This window comes from Tursiops truncatus, chromosome 20 (genome assembly GCF_011762595.2).
Source record: "Tursiops truncatus isolate mTurTru1 chromosome 20, mTurTru1.mat.Y, whole genome shotgun sequence".
NCBI lineage: Eukaryota > Metazoa > Chordata > Mammalia > Artiodactyla > Delphinidae > Tursiops > Tursiops truncatus.
Window position 1 is genome coordinate 34,255,036 of NC_047053.1, and position 18,232 is coordinate 34,273,267.

The following is an 18,232-nucleotide window of genomic DNA, read 5'->3' on the forward strand; positions in this document are numbered from 1 at the left end:
AAATCACTGGCCTATAATCCTCAAAATTTACAAAGTCATGATCGTCAAGGAAAGACTACTTTTAACATGGTCTCTTTCCACACTGAAAGAAACGAAAGCGGCATGGCAACTAAAGGCAATGCATGACACTAAATTGGGTCTTTTTGCTACAATGAATTTTATTAGGACAAATGGTGAAACATGAATAAATTATAGTAATACATCTATAATTTTTATGGTTGCGTTGTGGTTATTTAGTAGAATGTCATTGTTTGCAGGATTTATACTGAAGTATTCATGAATGGTGGGAAATCATGTCAGCAATTTACCCTCAAATGCTCCAGGAAAAAAAGTTGTTGGCACTATTCTTGGAAATTTTCTGTAAATTTGAAATGATTTGCAAGTAAGAAGAAAAAATGGTGACAAAAAGCTTATAAATATTATGCGTATGGAAAAAGTATGTGCGTGTCTATATGCTACCAGCCAAGGGGTGGAATGTTTTGGACATCCATTGTTTCTGCCTTCCCTAGCATTCATTCCTCCTTCCTCCAGAAACAGCATTCAGATTTTATTCTGGGGAACTGCCCCTCCCCAGCTCTTGGTTTATGTGTCACTGGTGTGGGCATGTGCCCAGGTCAATCAGCACATTTCATCGTTTTGGCCACAGTCATTGGTTTAGGGAAGGGCCAAGTTAGCTTAATATAGGTTAACATGGGGATAATTTTTTTCTAAAACTATTGTGCAAGAGGTTCTGTTTTTCTCCTGGGGTTGCTTAGCTTCTAGAAAATAAACCTGGAAGTGCCTGAGACCACCACATGGAACCAGACTGTCCAGGGGGAAAAAAAGCCATTTCAAAGAAAAGCAAAAGTGAGAGACAGAGAAACTGAGTCCTTCTGACATCATTTTAGCCCACAGATCCAGCTGTACTTTGACTTTTTGGTTAAATAACCCAAATGTATTTAACTTTCTGCATAAGCCACTTTGAGTCAGGCTGTTGGCACTTGTAACTGAAAGATTGATGACTAATGTTAGGAAATTCCTAATTCAGCTGGACTGGAGTCTGTGGGGATGGGGAGGGGGAAGAGAGTTGTGGCTGACAGACATGGCGGGGCCTCTGAGCGTCAGGATTCACTAGGAATCTTGGGGCCCTCAGGGGTGGGTACTTGAAGGTGCTTTTGAAAAAGTGGTAAGAGCAGGTGGCAGGGACACAATGACCAAGCAGTAGTCACTAGGCTTGTCCCCAACCAACCCCACCTCGTAACAGCTTGCTCCCAACTCAGAGCCCAGTGGTCACACCCTTGGCACAGCCCTAACCAGAGGTGCCTACCGGTCTGGTTCTGATCCCCACTTCCAACGCCATGGTAACTGTGACTTGCATTGCTTCACTCTGCCTCTGTTTACAAAGCACCCTCTCTCCAGTGTGTGCAGTTGAGCACCAGGACAACTCTATGAGGGTGGCAGGACTGGTATTAATCCCATTTCACAGGTGTGGAAAGTAAGGCTCAGAAACGTAAAGCAACCTGCCCAAAGTCACACAGCTGTTCAGTGGCAGAGCCAAGACTAGGGGACAGGGTTCCTCTCTCCAAGTTCAGAGCTCTCTGAGCTCTGAAATTTCTGAGAAGGGGCTGAGGGATGGGAGGTGTGGTGGAAGACAGAATCCCTCCCTTTGGATTTTGGGACTGCCCTTGAGTGAATGAGGAGGAGGCCCGGCTTTCAGGGGCGCATGAGCCCTCAGGAGAGGGGAGGAGGATGAGAGCACTGTCAGGGGTCAAGATGTTGGTTGGGGTAGGGTAGGGGAGCTTCACAGAAGATATTCAATTCCCAGGGAGGAGCCAAGGGACAGCCTGACGCCATGCTTCGGGCAGGGCTCTGGGGAGTCAGGAAGTGAGGACTCCTCCCACACCCAAGGAGTGTGCTGTTCAGTGGAAGAGACATACATAGGAAACAGTAAACTAACAACACAAATACCGTTAATAGTAACTATATAATACCTAGTAATTACTTACTTATGCCGGTACTGCTTTAAGTTCTCACAAAATCCACGAAAAAGTTCTATTATTAGCCCCATTTTAGAACGGAGGAAACTGAAGCACGTAGAAGGAAAGTAAGTTGTCCAGAGTCACACAGCTGGGAAAAGGCGGGGTTAGGATTTGAACTGGAAGTTGGAGCCCAGAGCCCAAACTCTCAAGAGCTCCACTTACTTCTAGCATATTCACTGAGCACCCACTCTGGGCCAGACCCTGTGCTGGGAGCCAGAATGAAGATGACAGGCCAGGGCTCCGTTGCAGGGTGGGATGGGGGAGAGCAACCAGCCAGGCTGGGCTTGGGCTCTGGTAGGGGAAGTGTGGGTCCTGTGGGAGAACCCTGATGGGGGCAGGTACCCAAGGTGAGTCTGGGCAGGATGAGGCGTCCGAGACACATAAGGGGGAGTAGGAGTGAGACAGTAGGTGGAGGGGAGGATGCTCCAGGCAGAGAAGGAGTGGCCAGCACCAAGGCCTCCAAGCACCTCAGTGCCTCCGAAGCCCTGTAAGGGCATCAGAGTTAAAGGGCTCCTGCCCCCTGGGGTGGGTGCGGGCAGCTTGCCGGAGGGCCGGCCTGGAGGGCGGCGGGCGCCCATTTCAGAACTGTACGCCAAAGAAAGGGGGCCTGGGGTCAGGCAGGAAAAGCCCGGGATGTTAGACCCCGAGAAAAACGGGTCTGGGTAAGTGACTGAGGATAGTGACCGGCCGGGGAGGGGCGCACGTGGCGGAGGCGGGAGACGTCTACGTGGGAGAGTCACCCTGGAAGAGTTGGCGGCGCGGGTGGGGGCTGACGGGGCTGGACTCGCGCAGAGCCCGACGCACTCGGCCCGGGGCCCAGGAAGGCGGCTCGGGGCTGGGGTCCTGCCCAGGCGAGGGTGCCACTGCGCCTGGGGCAGAGCGGGGTGGAAGGAGCCTGCACGAGTTCGGAAGGCCACTCCGGCCTTTTGGGGAAGCGGTGGACGTGGGCAGGGAGAGCAGTAGGGAGGCTGCTGCAGGGCTCCGCAGAGGTGGCGAGGCAGGCAAAGAGCCGGCGGCTCGAATCTGAGCCATGGATGGAGAGATTTTAGAGCGGGGAGAACTCCGAGCCCAGTGCGATGGCCGTTTGTGGTGGGGGTTAAAAGCCCCCTGGCTGTCGGATTTTAGTTTGAGGCAGATGTTGCCACTCCCTAGCGATGAGACAGAGGGCAAGTTACTTAACTTCTCTGTATCTCAGTTTTCTCATCTGTAAAGTGGAGCTAATGATATAGCTCACATGGTATATTTCACAGGGCCGTTGTGAAGACTGAGGCAATGTAAGCGCAGGGGCCTGGTATTCAGTAAGTCCCAAGTAAACTGTAGCGGTTATTATTCTGTAGTTTAGGCTGTTTTGCAAACATTTAATTGTGAAGGAAAGAGCCTTTCGGAGGGGCATAAAAGATCTTGGGTTCTGGTCCTAGACGCTCCCTCACAAGCTGGGTGGCTTTGGAGAGAAGTGCCCTGGGCTTCTAGGTCCTGTCCCTATTATGGGAACACTAATAACTCCCACACCGGACTTGGGGTAGAGCAGATGGGACAGTGTGTGAGCAGGATCTGTGATCCACTGGGAGAGGCTGCGCTGGAGGGTCAGTCCAGCTGGCACAGGGGCTTCCGCTGGACAGGAAGGGCTGCGAGATCTTAGCCCCTGCCCCCCACCATGGATTCCCTTTAGGGATTTCTTTATCTGCTGTGGAATGCAGCCATGTTAGGCCATAGGGAAAAATGTTTCTCACACTCTTAGTATCAGCAATCCCTTAATGGGTCTTGTGCTCACACACCAACCTCCAAGTTGAAGCAAATTTTAAAAGAACATTGTATTTCTAAAATAATACAAAATGTAACTTTGCAAAAGTAACATGAAGGATAGGACTTCCCTGGTGGCTCAGTGGTTAAGAATCCGCCTGCCAATGCAGGGGACACAGGTTTGAGCCGGGAAGATCCCATGTGCCGCGAGGCAACTAAGCCCGTGAGCCACAACTACTGGGCCTGCGCTCTAGAGCCCCCTGCGTCACAACGACTGAAGCCCGCGCGCCTAGAGCCCGTGCTCCACAACAAAGAGAAGCCACCGCAATGAGAAGCCCGCGCACTGCAACGAAGTGTACCCACTGCTCACCGTTACTAGAGAAAAGCCCGTGTGCAGCAGCAAAGACCCAACGCAGCCAAAATTAAATAAATAAATAAATTTATTTTTTTTAAAAAGGTAATATGAAGGATAAATGTTTCTTATCAGTGAGAGAGGATACTGTCTGAAAATTTCCACCAGTGTATCTATGCTCTGTGTGACAATAAGGTGGCATGAGTTCTCACATCCTGTCAATTTCTTTTCTTACTCTTTACTTGTGCTAAATTAGAAAATCCTAAACCACAATTATAGGTCATTAGAAATGGCAGCAAATGTTTGGTGGCTGTCAGATGGTTGTGGATTCAAACCAAACAAGAATCTATAAATCACAGAGCTGTTTCTCCCTGAAGACTGTTTTCCACTCTCTTGGACACTAGGTCAACAGGTACAACGTTTCCAGAAGTTAGAAGACAAGACTATACCACCTTGAGAAAGACAGAGGCTGACAAACGGAGCCATAATCCTCTCTTTGGTTGAATTTGACTCTGGAAAGAATTCTTTAAATTCTGATGTAATATTTGGATGTGGTTTTTAAATAATCTTAATAATATGTCACTGATTCCTTTCTCCTGCTCAGAAACAAAAATCACCAAGTGTTAAGAAAGAATCAGACTCTCATAATGGAGCAGTCACAATGCAGTTTTGTTTTAAGAAATTCTGTTAACTTGATACTCATCAGTGAATGTAATAATTTGGTGATTTCTGGGCAATACAGATGTTGAACATACTGCCATCTGAGCAGGACATATAAGATCTTAGAAGTGGTCTCGAGTGGCATTATCAATGCCGTGAAAAATGGCTTTATCTCATCATTCTTTTCAAAACTCCTTGTGGGAACCCTTTCCTTCCACAGCTAGACTATCTTAGGGTGGAAAAGTGGGCTCTGGAACTTGCCGTCCTTGTCTTTGCATAGGATGCTGAGAAGTATTCTCAGTGAACGAGATTGGATCATAGTCACAATTTTTAGTATTTCCCTCAACTCTATATCGGGTAGGACAGAGATCCAGAACAATAGTAATTTAAACAGGACAGCAATTTATTTCTTTTCCATCTAAAAGTCCAGAGACAAGTAGTCCAGTGCTAGGAAGGTGGTTCTTCTGTATTAGCTTGTCCAGAAACCCAAGCTCTTTCTGTCTTGCTGTTCTGCTACCTTAAGACTTGCCCTCATCTGCATGCTCCAGGCTGGCTCACCAAGACATGAGGTTCCAGGCAGTAGATGGAGGAAAGTGGGTGGAAATGTATGTCCCTATAAGGACCTGAAAGTCACACTTCAGCTCACATCCCTTTGGCCAGACATTGTTGCATGACCACGTCTAGCTGAAAGAAAGGATGGGAAATGTAGTTTTTATTCTGAGGGGTCATGTATCCAGCTAAAAATTGGGAATACAATTACTGTGAGAGAGAAGGGGAAAGGGATATTGGGGGCAATAGCTGGCATTGCCAAAATGCTGGTGAAAGTTCAGGAAACAGATAGGAATTGGCTTTCAAGAACAACTTCTTTCATCCTTGGAGGAATGCCTTTCCTGATGCTCCCTCAGTGGTGATTGCCAAACAATCCTTTCAATGCATATCACGCTTCACAAAATGATCGCTTGAACTTCCCTGGTGGCGCAGTGGTTAAGAATCCGCCTGCCAATGCAGGGGACACGGGTTCGAGCCCTGGTCTGGGAAGATCCCACATGCTGCGGAGCAACTAAGTCCGTGTGCCACAGCTACTGAAGCCCGTGTGCCTAGAGCCTGTGCTCCGCAACAAGAGAAGCCACTGCAATGAAAAGCCCACGCACCGCAACGAAGAGTAGCCCCTGGTCGCCGTGGCTAGCAAAAGCCCACGTGCAGTGACGAAGGCCCAAAGAACCAAAATTAAATAAATAAATATTTTTTTAAAAAATGATCACTTAAGCAAGGAATCTTTTTTTCCTGAAGCATGGGCTTTAAGTGATAAAGCTAAAAGTTATCAAATGCTTTTCTCTGATATATGAACTACACATATGCTAAGAGTGTTTGGACTCTGCACATCATTGATTTTAACCAACTTCACACACATGGGTCACCTCTCTTTTGAAAAGAGAGATGAGATAAAGCTATTTCTTCAAGTCATTGGTTATGCCGCTTGAGACCAGTTCTAAGATCTCAAGCAGCTTGTTTAGATGCCAATATGTTCACTACCTGTGATAGTCCAAACCTAAACTCAGGAGACCAAAAATTTACGATTTTATTGAAAAGTATAAGATAGAAGGATTGGGCTTCCCTGGTGGCACAGTGGTTAAGAATCCATCTGCTGATGCAGGGGACACGGGTTCGAGCCCTGGTCCGGGAAGATCCCACATGCCACGGAGCAACTAAGCCCGTGTGCCATAACTACTGAGCCTGCGCTCTAGAGCCCGTGAGCCGCAACTACTGAAGCCCACACGCCTACAGCCTGAGCTCTGCAGCCAGAGAAGCCACAATGAGAAGCCCGTGCACTGCAACGAAGAGTAGCCCCTGCTCACCGCAACTAGAGAAAGCTGCGTGCAGCAACAAAGACCCAGTGCAGCCAAAAATAAATAATAAAATAAATGAATAAATTTATTTTAAAAAATAGAGGGATTTATTAAAACCAAACTGTTTTCTCATAATGCATGCCATTGATACTATGTGATGCCCAACACTGCCATTTGATGAAGGAAATTTGCCAAAAGCTAGCTCTGCATGCTCCCTGAGAAAAATGTGTGTCGTTAATAACACAGCTGTTTTACAAGCTTCTCAGATAGTGTTACTTGTATCTGTGTTTTACTAAGAGGAATGCAATTTTGAATGCTGCCTACGTAGTTTTGTTTTTCTTCCTGCCTTTAGTGGGGAAAAAAATCCATCAGTTTTGTCCTGGAAAGCTTATTTTACTTCTGCTCCGGAAAAAAAAAAAAAAAAGAAGGCTCTAATGGTTTACCAGAAAGGTCACTGTACTTTGTTTGAAAATGATGTGAAAGGCTTCATGGCTTTATGCCACTATTTGACAAAGTTTCATAACACACAACACGCTGGGGATTATGATGGGACGGATAGCCAGTCCGATGGAGTCCAGTGTTGGTAATTCAACATCATACTAGTTACACTTTTCTTTCTCAGTTGCTTGTGTGAAATCATGATACATGTCTGAGTTCTTAGAGATTTACATTTTTTTTGGAACCAGAATCTTCACTATTTACTTTTGTAACCCTGTTCTCAGTTGTAGTATTTGGGTTACTATTTTCATCACTTTTCTTCAGCTTCAATAAGCCACTTTTTTTTTTTACATCTTTATTGGAGTATAATTGCTTTACAATGGTGTGTTAGTTTCTGCTTTATAACAAAGTGAATCAGTTATACATATACATATGTTCCCATATCTCTTCCCTCTTGCGTCTCCCTCCCTCCCACCCTCCCTATCCCACCCCTCTAGGTGGACACAAAGCACCGAGTTGATCTCCCTGTGCTATGTGACTGAATAAGCCACTTTTGAACCGCTAACTTATTTGAGTTGAGGACACTACACATCACAAATTCATAACCAAAAACCCATAAAGGGTATTAAAAACATATTGCCTGAGACAAACTGCCAAGATTGATCAACCGGATTCAAACCTTGTATCGTGTACAGTGTTGAAGAATGTGACAGTTACTAAGAACATAATGGGATTGCAGTGAAAATCTTAATTTTGCAATTCAAATTTATGAGTAAAATAATTCCATCCTTTCTTCCTTGGAGACCTCTAACACCTATGGACCACTGATGGGGAAAACACAGGTTATATCCTCAAGGAACCCCAATCTTGTGGAGAGACACAGTCCCTGTCCTCAGGGAGCCCTAAGTCTGAACAAGGAGACGTACTCCTACCTTTAATGGGAGGGATACTGCTTTCTCCCCCAGGGAGAAGAGGGAGGCAGGTCACATCTTAGACATGCAGACTGGTGATATCAAGACTGGTCTTCGGACAATGGACAGGAAGAGCCTAGAAGGCTTGAGAAAAAGAGGACTGTGGTCCTTTGCAGAGAGAAGACCACTAAGAAGGGTCCTGGGACAGAGCTGACGGGTGCCCTGGAAGTGGGCCCGGCTCAGACATGGATGTCCACTCTGATGATGGGTGCCCAAGTCCCTTATCCATTGTCTCCACAGCGGCTGATAGCAGCTGACAAGCAGTGAAGGGACAGGGAAAGACAGGAGACAGAAAGGTACACACAGAGAGACGGATATGGAGAGAATCAGCCAGAGATGCCAGGAGAAGGCCTGAGCTAGAGAGATACAGAATAGATAGAAGCAGAGACGTCCCTACCCTCGGCCCTGCCCCCTCCCCGAGCCCCGGCGCCCCGCTGGCCTACTCCATTTCCATCTTCCTGTCTCTGAGCTCCCATCCAGGCTTTGGCATCACCTCACTAGGTGTCAGATGCAAACCAGGACCAAGATTCACATGTCCTAGGTCACTGCGGGGGACGCTGTCTGGGAAGGAAGGAGAGCGAGAGTGGACATAGCCCCCATCTACCATGTAGTACTGGCAGGAGCAGGTGGGTGAGGCCAGGCGGACCTGGACTTTGTTCACCTCTGTGTGCCTAGGGCCTGGCACAGTGCTGGGCCCAACAGGTCTCTCAGTAGTGGCTGCTGACTGACTGAATGGGTAGTACCCAGTCAGTATAGGGGATGGGCTATAGCATAGCGCTGAGAGCCTGGATTCAAATCTCTTCTGCAGCTGCCTACCTGTGTGATCCTCAGCAAGTTACTTGACCTCTCTGAGCCTCAGTTTCCTCATCTGTAAATGAGGATAAGGATGTTAACAGAACCTACATCATAGGATTGTTGGAGGCATTCAGTGAGCTCCTATCTGGCGTACAGAAAATGCCAGGTAACTCTTAGCCTGTATCATGGGGGTGCACCACGGGTAGCATTTTTCTGTGTCTATTACATGCACGTGTGTGTGCTCGGTGGGGATGTGGTGTGTTTGGGGGGTTGCTTCTGGGCTGGGGGACAGTGTGGGAGGCGGGTAGTGTAGTGCGATGCGAAGAGGGCTCACTCTGTGGCCAGAGTCACAGCTTCCCCACTTCCTCGCTGGGGGTCCCCAGCAAGGGGCTTCCCCTCACCTACAGGATGGGTATAAAACCTTCCTTGGGGGGTTGTCAGGGCCTCTTGAGACACGACTGAGGACTGTAATTCTTCCTGGTGTTGTACGTGGTCTAGTGGCTGTGTTGATTTGCAAGTAAGGGACACGGAAGGTGACAAAAAGAAGACTGATCAGGCTGTTGGAGCACGTGGGTCCCTCTGAGCTTTAGGAAGGGGGTTTGGGGCAATGCCTTGACGCTTCTGGGTCTCAGGTCCTCCGTCTTAATAGAGGTATTAAGACTGACCTCCCAGAGCTGTTGTGAGGGTTAGATGGGATGACGTGTGCGGTGCTGTCAGCTCACAATAGTTCCTCGGCAGAGGGAGGGAGATGGCATCTCTAGAGTCCTTTCCAGCTGGTGCCTGTGGTCCATTTCCAGCCATGTGATGCTATGATTTTTAGCCTACATGCACACAGATGAAGTATATGTGTTTGTGCAAATAGCCACTTCTTCACACTGTGGGGAGTGCCCCTTGGCATCCATCCTGGGTCTCTAGGACCTGTCGAGAAGGTTAAGCCGGTGAGCTCTGGAGCCAGGCTGCCCGAGTCTGAATCCCAGCTCAGCCACGTCCTGGCTTTGTGACTTCAGGCAACTGACTTAGCCTCTCTGTGCCTCTCTTTCCTCTCCCGAAATTGGAGACAATAATAGCACCCACCTCCGAGGGTTTTGTGAGCAGAACATTAGTTCAAACGTGCGCTTATGGCGTAGCCTGGGACAGACTTTGCTGTTATTCCCAAGTCGAGCTGGGCCTGAGGGCTGTGCTCTGCTGCACGATTCCCACGCCTTTCCTGGCCAACAGATAGCTCATCCCCTGGAACAGTCCTTTCCAAGCTCTGACCAGTCTCCCTCAGGCAGGAGTTCCTAGAAGGGTGCAACCTGGGGCAACATGGCCAGTGCAAGCTGCGAAAATAATCACGCTTCCAGGGAGGCCCCAGGAGGGACAGACATTTTGGAAAGTGAAAGTTTATGAAGTTCAGCTCCGGGGCGGGGGCGGGGGGGGGGGGCGGCGCAGGGCAGGAGAAGAAGGAGCCTCTCTCCACTCCTCTCCCTTCTCATCCCCCCTCCCACGGAACCTCAGAACAGCCAAGGGACCTGAGGGGGTGGTGGGAGTGGTCTTTGGCAGGGTCAGAGGTCTGACATTCTGAGGTTCAAATCTCATATCTCACTGCTCCTTCCTGCCTTTGCCCTGCCAGTGACATCAGGAGGAGAGAGTGCAAAGGGGCAGGAAGGCCGGGGCGGTGTGATGGGAGTGAGGGAAGAAAGCGGCTGTCAGAGATGCAGGGGACTGCTGCGCCCAAAGTAAGCAGGAGGCCATGTGCACGTGCAAAGGGGAGTGTATCTGAGTGTGCGAATGGGTGTGTGTGAGAGAGACCACGTGAGTTGGAGGGTACAGGTGAGTGCATGTGTGAGTGTCTGACTGGGAAGAGAACCGTAGACCAACCTCACCAGCAGGGACTTTTTCAGTCCAGGCTCCGATTTTACAGATGAGGAAACTGAGACTCAGCGGCGGGAAGTGAAAAAAGGCCCAAAGTCACTAGGCAAGTCCGGTCCTAGACCCTGGTCTCTAGACAACGAATCCAGGGCTGAGAGGGAGATGGAGGAAGGTGGGGGGCAGCAGACACATTCGAAAGGAGAGGATTGGAAACTTTTCTAACTCCAGCCCTTCCCCTCCAGCTCCTCTCCACCCCCAGTTGTTTCTTCAGGCTGGAGAAGGAGGCAAGACAGGGCTGCCCAGGAGAAGAAGGAGGGGAGGAGGGGGCCGGAGGCAGCTTTGCAGGGTGCGGGCGCCCTGTGGGAAGGGTCCAGGCGCCGGCCCCCTCCTTTCCTGCAGACGCGGACTCCCCAGCTCAGCTGGGCCCTGTCGTCCTTGGGGCCCTCGGCAGCGGCCGCGGCCTCTCTCTTGCTCTCTTGCCAGACCCAGCCTCCAATGTGGGGAGGGCCTTCCAGAGAGAGCTTGGGGGGCTTCCCAGCTTGGCAAAGTGGAGCCCTAAAACGGAGGAGAGGATTAGCCCGAGCCCACCAAAGTCCTGGCCTTCCCCTACCTGCCCCTCCTGTTTCCCCACCTGGGAAATGGGAGAAAGGACAAGAAATTCGATCTGTGTGTGACGTGTGAGGTGGCGTCTGGGGGAGTCCTTTAAGCCTTTCCTCCCAGCACTGGCGGAGCAGGGCCTCATTGCTGTCTTGCACAGGGCCTCCCTCCCCCTCCTCCAGAGCCCCCTGCCTGGGAGGGGCTCCCTCTGCCCTTCGTTTGGGGGGAGGATGGGAAAAAGGGTCCACGCCGGCGAGGAGACGCTACAGCCAGAGCAGGCACTCCCGATGACTCACAGGCCCGGAACGCCTTGGGGAGAGGCAGCCGCAGCGGGACAGCCCCCTGCTCAGCTGGGGCAGCTGGAGAGGACCCAGGACCTGGGGGGCCGGGAGGCGAGGGGAAGGCGGGAGGTCAAGAGGCAGAGCCCCGGAGAGGCTGCAGCCTGGAGCCAGGATTGAAGGAAAGGTCACTGAGAGGTGCCTGAGGGAAGGGAGACAAGGTGCCTCTCCACTGCCATCCTGGCCATAAATCCCACTCTCTACAAGCAGGAGCGATGAAGGCTCCACAGAACAGAAGACGCCCCCGCCCGGCCTTCAGGAAACTCCCTTTCTCGAGAACCGTCTGAGAAGAGGAGCATGTCCTGCGCCATCCCTTCCTGGGTCTGAGAATGATGCCTCCAGTCCTGAGGAAGCAGGGGGGTGGCTTCAGTGGCCTCCCTGGCTTCTTGCCCGCTCCAACTTGCTTCACCGTCATGCCCCCCTCCAATTACGGGCCTCTTGTTTGGGAGGGGAAACTGAGGCCCAGAGTGGTCTGGGGACACAGGGAACACCACTGCTTCCCCAGGTCTGCCTGACGTGGCAGAGTTCTGGGCTCAAGGGGCCTGTGTCCTTCTGCTCTTCCTCTCCCCGGCAGAAGATGCAGCTGAAGACTTCAGTCTACGTGGCAGGCAGAGGGGGGCCTGCGAGGGAGAGGAGCTGGGAATGAGGTCAGCGGGTTGGACAGGCCAGGCCGTGGCTGTGAAGGCATCTGGGCTGCAGCAGTCTGGAAGGTAGGGGCCTCTGGGCCAGGCCACTCCCAGACCCAACCCGCCGTCCACCCGCCCACCATAGCCTCTTTCCCGTCTGCTGCTCCTCCCCTCTCTGCAGCCCACACTCCGCCCAGGCCAGATGGTTCACATCAAGCATCTTCCATGTGGCAGTTCCACCCTGCCCACCATGCTCCCTTCCCCCTCTAGCCACATGGCTCTGTGTAGAGTTGGGGAGCAATTCTCTTGCCCTGCCCCCCCACTCCAGGTCTGGGTGGGATCCCTGTATCATATCCCTGTATCATGTTAACCTACCCCCCAACCCCAGCTGCTTCCCTGGCCCCTCCAGCTCCTGCCCCCCGTGCTTCCCTCCCCCCCCCCCCACCGCCTTCTTGAAGTACAGCAGAGATCTTACCTCTAATCCCTGAATCTCAACTGTGTGACTTTAAGTAAGTCACTTCCCTTCTCTGGGCCTTGGTTTTCTCCTCTGTGCAAAGAAGGGAGGACAGGGCAGAATAAGCTCAAAGCTTCCTTCCAACTGAACATCTATTGTTCTATGATATTCCCACCTTGAAACTATAAGGTTCTGGATCTAGTGGAAGTTGAACACCAACTTTGGAGGGGTCATCTGGTCTACCTCTTTGCCTGTGCCCAAGCCGTATTTTCTTGTTGAGCCGAGATCCACAAATCTCACTCACTTATCTTGTACCTCCTCCTCCTCCCACGGGCCCCAGCCTTCTAACTTGAGTTCGTCTGCTGTCAAGGTGTAGGTTCTCTGGACAAGTCCTTGGCAAAAGGCTCACTACCATACCTTACTCAAAAGCAGTAACTGGCTCTCTATGGCCCCCAAATTGATTATGAATTTCTCTCCTTGAATTCCAAGCCTCTAGAAGTTGGCCCCAGCCTATCTCTTATAGCCTTCTCTTCCACATCTCCTCTGCCCCAGGTGCGTTCTCTCTGTCTCTGTATGTGTGTGTGTGTGTGTGTGTGTGTGTCAGCCTTCCCAGGTTTGGGGATGCCTTCCCTCCCATTCCAACCTTGCATTTCAAACCCTCCCAGGCCCAGCTCAAAAGCACACACTCCTCCAGAAAACCTCCCTTGTCTCCCATTGGCATCCTCGTCCTCCCTTGCAGCTCTCTGGAGGCTTCCACTTACCTTGCTGGATAAGGAGGTCTTATCACTACCCTATTTCACAGATTGGGAAATGAGGTTTAGAGAAACGAGGTGACTTACTCAAAATCACACAGCCAGTGCTGCCTCGGGTGAGAGGCATTTTGGGGTTTATTTTATTCCCCTTCCTGACTCTGCACCCTCTGAGGGCAGAAGTTGTCCCAGAGCTCTCCCCAATGCAAGGCTGGCCCCAGGAGGTCTGCAGTAACCATTCACTGAATAGAATTGACTAGAGTGTCTGCAGTAGGCGCCAATCTCAGGATCTTCTTCCCTAAACAGGGTCCCTGTCCGGCCTCCTCTCCTCCAGGATACCATACCATTCAGTCTCTCTGGTCAGAAGAACAGGAGTCATCCCTGCTCTTCACCTCCACACTCCCTCATCCAATCTAATCCCAATGCCTATAAATTCTGCCTCCCAAACCCCTCTTGAATCCATCCCCTTCTCTATCTTTATCCTCTTCCACCTGGTCCGGACTCTCATCACCTCTCACCTGGGCACCTGCAGTAGCCACTTGCCATCACAGCCATCTTTCAGTACCTGCTCCCCTGAGTGACCATGATGACCTCTGACAAATGCAGACCTGATTGTGAGCCTCCCTGCTTCAGACCCTCTGTGGGGCCCAAAGCTGTAAGGACAGAGACTAAAACTCCTGATACGGCTTCCTTGGCCCGCCTGGCCTTTGCTTCCTGTGCTCCAGCCACACTGTCCTTCTCCGGATTTTGTTAGCATCTAGAACTCGCCATGCTCCCTCCTGCCTGAGATGCCTGACACTCAGAGCTCTGTGTTCCTTTCCTTCCTAACCTTTACAGTTGCAAGTACATGTTTATTTACATGACTTCATTCATGTCTGTCTCTACTAGACATAAGCTCCATGAGAACAGGCACTGAGTGCCCAGTGCCTAGCAAAGTGCCTGGCATATGAGGATGCTGAATGAATGATTCTGGATCCTTCCTGTGTCCAAGCCAGACTCTGTCCAAAGGGCTGCTCTGCCCAGAACTGGTGCAACTGAGCAAAGTGGGATCCACCCCTGCTCACCTTCCCATCCAGGAAACTCCAGAATCCCAGGTTTGCCCAGAGGAAGAACTGGTGGCTGATGTAGATGAGGAAAGACACCAGATATCTGTGGCTGAGGATTTCTTGTGGGAAGATGGGAGTGAGGTGAAGTCAGATTAGGATTTGGACAGGTGCCTCTGGCCCACACAGGCTGCCCCTTCATTCTTCTTCTTTTTTTTTTTTTTTCAAATCCAAGGGTCAAAGAAACCTTTGCATCTAGCCCCTGAACGCTTCAACCAGACAGCCGGTGGTGATGCAAGCCTTACCCCACCTTGATCCCCCCTCTCCTAGACTGCTGAAGCTCTCTCCTCTGGTGGAGTCCATGCACGCAGGAGACAGCCACCACCCCCCAGGAATGGATGGAGCACCAGAGATGCCAGAAGAGAATACGAGAGAAAAAAGAGGGAGGGAGAAGGAGTGTGTGGTGGAGGGGTGGGCCAATGGGACAGAGGCAGAGGAGAGGAAGAAAAGAACTAAGAAAAAGAAGAAACATATGTGAAGAGGAAAAAGGTTAAAAGGTGGGGGGAGATAAAGGAATAGAAAAAAGAAAAGAAGCAGGGGATGGGATAAAACGAGGGCAGAAGTGAACCAAGCCAGACAGGGGAAAATAACAATTCAATTGATTCACTCACTCAGCCTTTAACAAGAATTGACTCAGCCTTCAGACACTGCAAATGGGTCCAGTGATCTGATGATGACCTTGACAGGTCCCTGCCTGGGGAGCTCACACGTCAGCAGGAAAGATGGGCTTTGTGATCACAAGAGTGGACACTAGGACTGTGGCCCCCAAGCCTGACGACATCCCCATCCAGCACATTATTCTCAGTTGGGACCTGGCTGCAAACTGGTGGGGCTGGAGTGGGCCTGGGGAGTCCTAACGCCACCTAAGGACCATGCCCCATCCCTTCTCTCCCAGCTTGTCCCAGCTCCTTCCCTGGCTCCTCTGCCCCAGTTTCCCCCTCTTGGCCTGGGAGGTCCCGGAGAACGTGACGGGATCTGCAGGACTAGAAATGAAGCTTTCTCTTTAAGAGCACGGACTGAAGGTTCGCTCTAGAAGAAAACGAAGTGAAGACAGGGACTGGATGTGGACATTTGAGAAGAGGAAGATCGAAAACGTCACCCTGAAAAAGAGCTGCAGTGAGAGAAGCAGAGTCCCGTGAGAAAGAAAGAGGAGGGAGGCCAGGGGCAAAACGACAGACAAGGGTGGGGTGGGGGAATGTAAGAAAAGAAAGAAAAAGAGAAGGAAGGAGGGAGGGAGGATGAGGCATCTTACAAGCTCTCCTCCCCTTCGGAGCTAAACTCCTCCCCTGAGTTGTCTGCACTCTGACCCCATTTCCTGGCCTCCCACTCACTCCTCAGCCAGCTCCAGTCCAGGTTCCTCGTCCATCACTCCACCAAAACAGCTCACACTTAGGGCACCAATCACTGCCATGTTGCTTAATCCAGTGACCATTTTACTCCCTATCATACTAAGTCTCTCTGCAACATATAACTCTCCCTCCTTCTAGAACAATCTTCCCCCTGCATACATGACACCCGCAATCCTCTCCTCCTTGCCCTCCTACTTCTCCCACTCTTGTCCTATCTCCTGTGCAGGCTCCTCCTTCCCTTCCCAACCCTTAAACCCTGAGGGTCCTCAAGGCTCAGTTCTAGCCCTTCATATCTCCTCCCTCCATACTTTCTCGGGAGATAACTCCGTCCACACCATCACCCTATGGAGGCGGGGGTCCCACATTTGTCTCTCCTCTGGACTCCAGACTCAGACACCTAAGGGTTCCCTCCATGTGTCTGACTGGGTGTCTCATAGGCACCTAACACTCAACACGGACAAACTTAATTCATCATCTTCCCTCTAAACCTGGAAAGGATGAAGAGAGGAAGGGAAATCTCAGGCCAAAGGAGTTGGGTTGAGGCTGAGGCATTGAAAGCTGTGCCTGGAACCTAAGGACCAAAAGACCCAGAAAGTGCAAATGAAAAGGAAGAAGAGAGAACCCCCCACTCCTGGGGTCTGTCCCCAGCTCTGCCCGCAGGGGTCCTCATACAAACCGTGCAGGCTCCATGAATGGCGACATATGGACACCAAGTTCTTCACTGCAGCCTCACTCTTACACCCCCTCCCCTTCTCTGTCCTCAACCCCTCTCCCAGGGACCCTCTCTCTATCACCAGTCTGGGGCGGAAGAGCATTCTGAAGGGTCAGATCAGGGAAGGAGGGCCACGGAACCTCAGCAGGGGGACCAGAGAGCTGGAAAGGGCTGATCAAACTGCTCACCAGGTACACCAACACCTGGGCTGCCTCTTCTCTTTTACCCCACACCGTGCAGTCCAGACCGGGACTTGAGGGGCTCCGGGGGAGGGGGAGCTGGGGAGCACAGGCGCATTGAGGGAGGGCACTTGGGGAAATTTGGAGAAGGAGCGAACTCAGAGCTCAGCACTTTCTTCCTTCTGGTTTTCTTCTTGAGGAATTTTTTTTCCCTAAGTGCTGATGACTTTACCATTTCTTGGGGGTGGGGGGGAGGAGATTTTGGCTTTTGCTCCCCCCACTCCAAATGCCAGACAAAGTCTTACATTCCACAAGAAGCCAGAGCTTCAGAGTTTCCTAAAGATGAGGTGGCGTCTCCTCCCGCTCCGGCCTCAGCTCCTGCTCTCCTTCCTCCCCCCACAAGTCTCAAGCCCTCAGTTCTGGCCAAGGAGGCCCAGCCAGGCTGGGAGGAGACCCCAAGCACATTCTTCCTCTCACTGTCATGCTGCAGAAATTAAAGACACATCTTGGGGCTGGGCGCCCGCCAAGCGTTTCAAGTCAAAAAGTGGCAGAGGAGGCCCTGGGCCTCAGCTCTATGCCACGTGTAAAAGATGCTTGGAAACCTTCTGCCCACAACTCCTGGGACGGAGGTCTGCAACCGGACATTGGGGTGGTGGCTATCGCACACCATACGCACAAAGCCCACCCCCCAATCCTAGGGGTCCCTAAACATTCTTCAGAACCACAGGCCCACGATGTAGCACGTCCCAATCCACGTCTCTGAGTCTTAATCTCCTTTAAGGTGGTCAAGTGAGCACGGCCTGAACAGGGAGCGTGTGGGGAGGGGGCTGTAGGTGGGAGTACTTCTGGCTGCAGAAACGCAGCAAGCAGGGAGGTGGGCAGGTCACAGCAACCCTCACCTCCAGCCTGTGACTCTCCACCCCAGACAGCCATTCCAAAGGGGTGACCGCGCTGAGGGGCAGGGCTCACATCCCCCGTTAGGGAGGGGGCGCTCCTTGTCCCTGACCCACACTGGAGGGGGCAGGAACTGCCATCTCAGCCCCTCAGCCCCCAGTCCTGCCCTGCAGTAGCTGGCACCAGACGGGGGCAGATACTGGGCCGCAAGTTGCTGCCACATGGTGGGGATAATTGATGAAGGCCTGTCCCTCCATTGCTGTCTCCAGCCCTGCCTCTCTGGAAACTCTATATTTTCCCTTTAATTATAGCCCCTGCAGTCTCCCTCTGCTGCCCCACCCGCACGGCTCATCCTGGCTGCCCACGGCCAGCCGGCCAGCCGACGTGGCTCCCTCCCCTTCTGTTCTCTTGGTTTTTTTTTTTCCTTTGCCTTCGTTGCACAAAAGCAGCTGGGGGAGGGCGTGGAGAGGGGCAGGGGGAGGCAATGGAATCTTGGATGGTTTGGGGGAGGCGGGACTCCCCACTTCCACGTTTGCAGCTCTGGAGTGGTGGGGGTGGG

At 51.5% G+C, this 18,232-nt stretch overlaps 1 long non-coding RNA gene across 6 annotated transcripts; it reads right to left on the reverse strand.

Annotated features, from left to right (window-relative positions):
• Window positions 1-7,538: 7,538 nt before the first annotated feature.
• LOC117309572 (uncharacterized) lies at window positions 7,539-17,951 on the reverse strand. 6 transcript variants are annotated; one of them, XR_004523915.2, is made up of 5 exons: window positions 15,151-16,748; window positions 14,501-14,601; window positions 12,709-12,780; window positions 12,124-12,227; window positions 7,539-11,227 (listed from the first exon to the last, which is right to left on the reverse strand). It is a non-coding gene; the product is annotated as an uncharacterized lncRNA (long non-coding RNA). The 6 variants fall into 6 exon arrangements; XR_004523913.2 differs by lacking the exon at window positions 15,151-16,748 and adding an exon at window positions 16,789-17,951 and having other exon boundaries at window positions 7,539-12,227; XR_012328669.1 differs by having other exon boundaries at window positions 7,539-12,227; window positions 14,790-16,751.
• Between the last annotated feature and the right edge of the window lie 281 nt (window positions 17,952-18,232).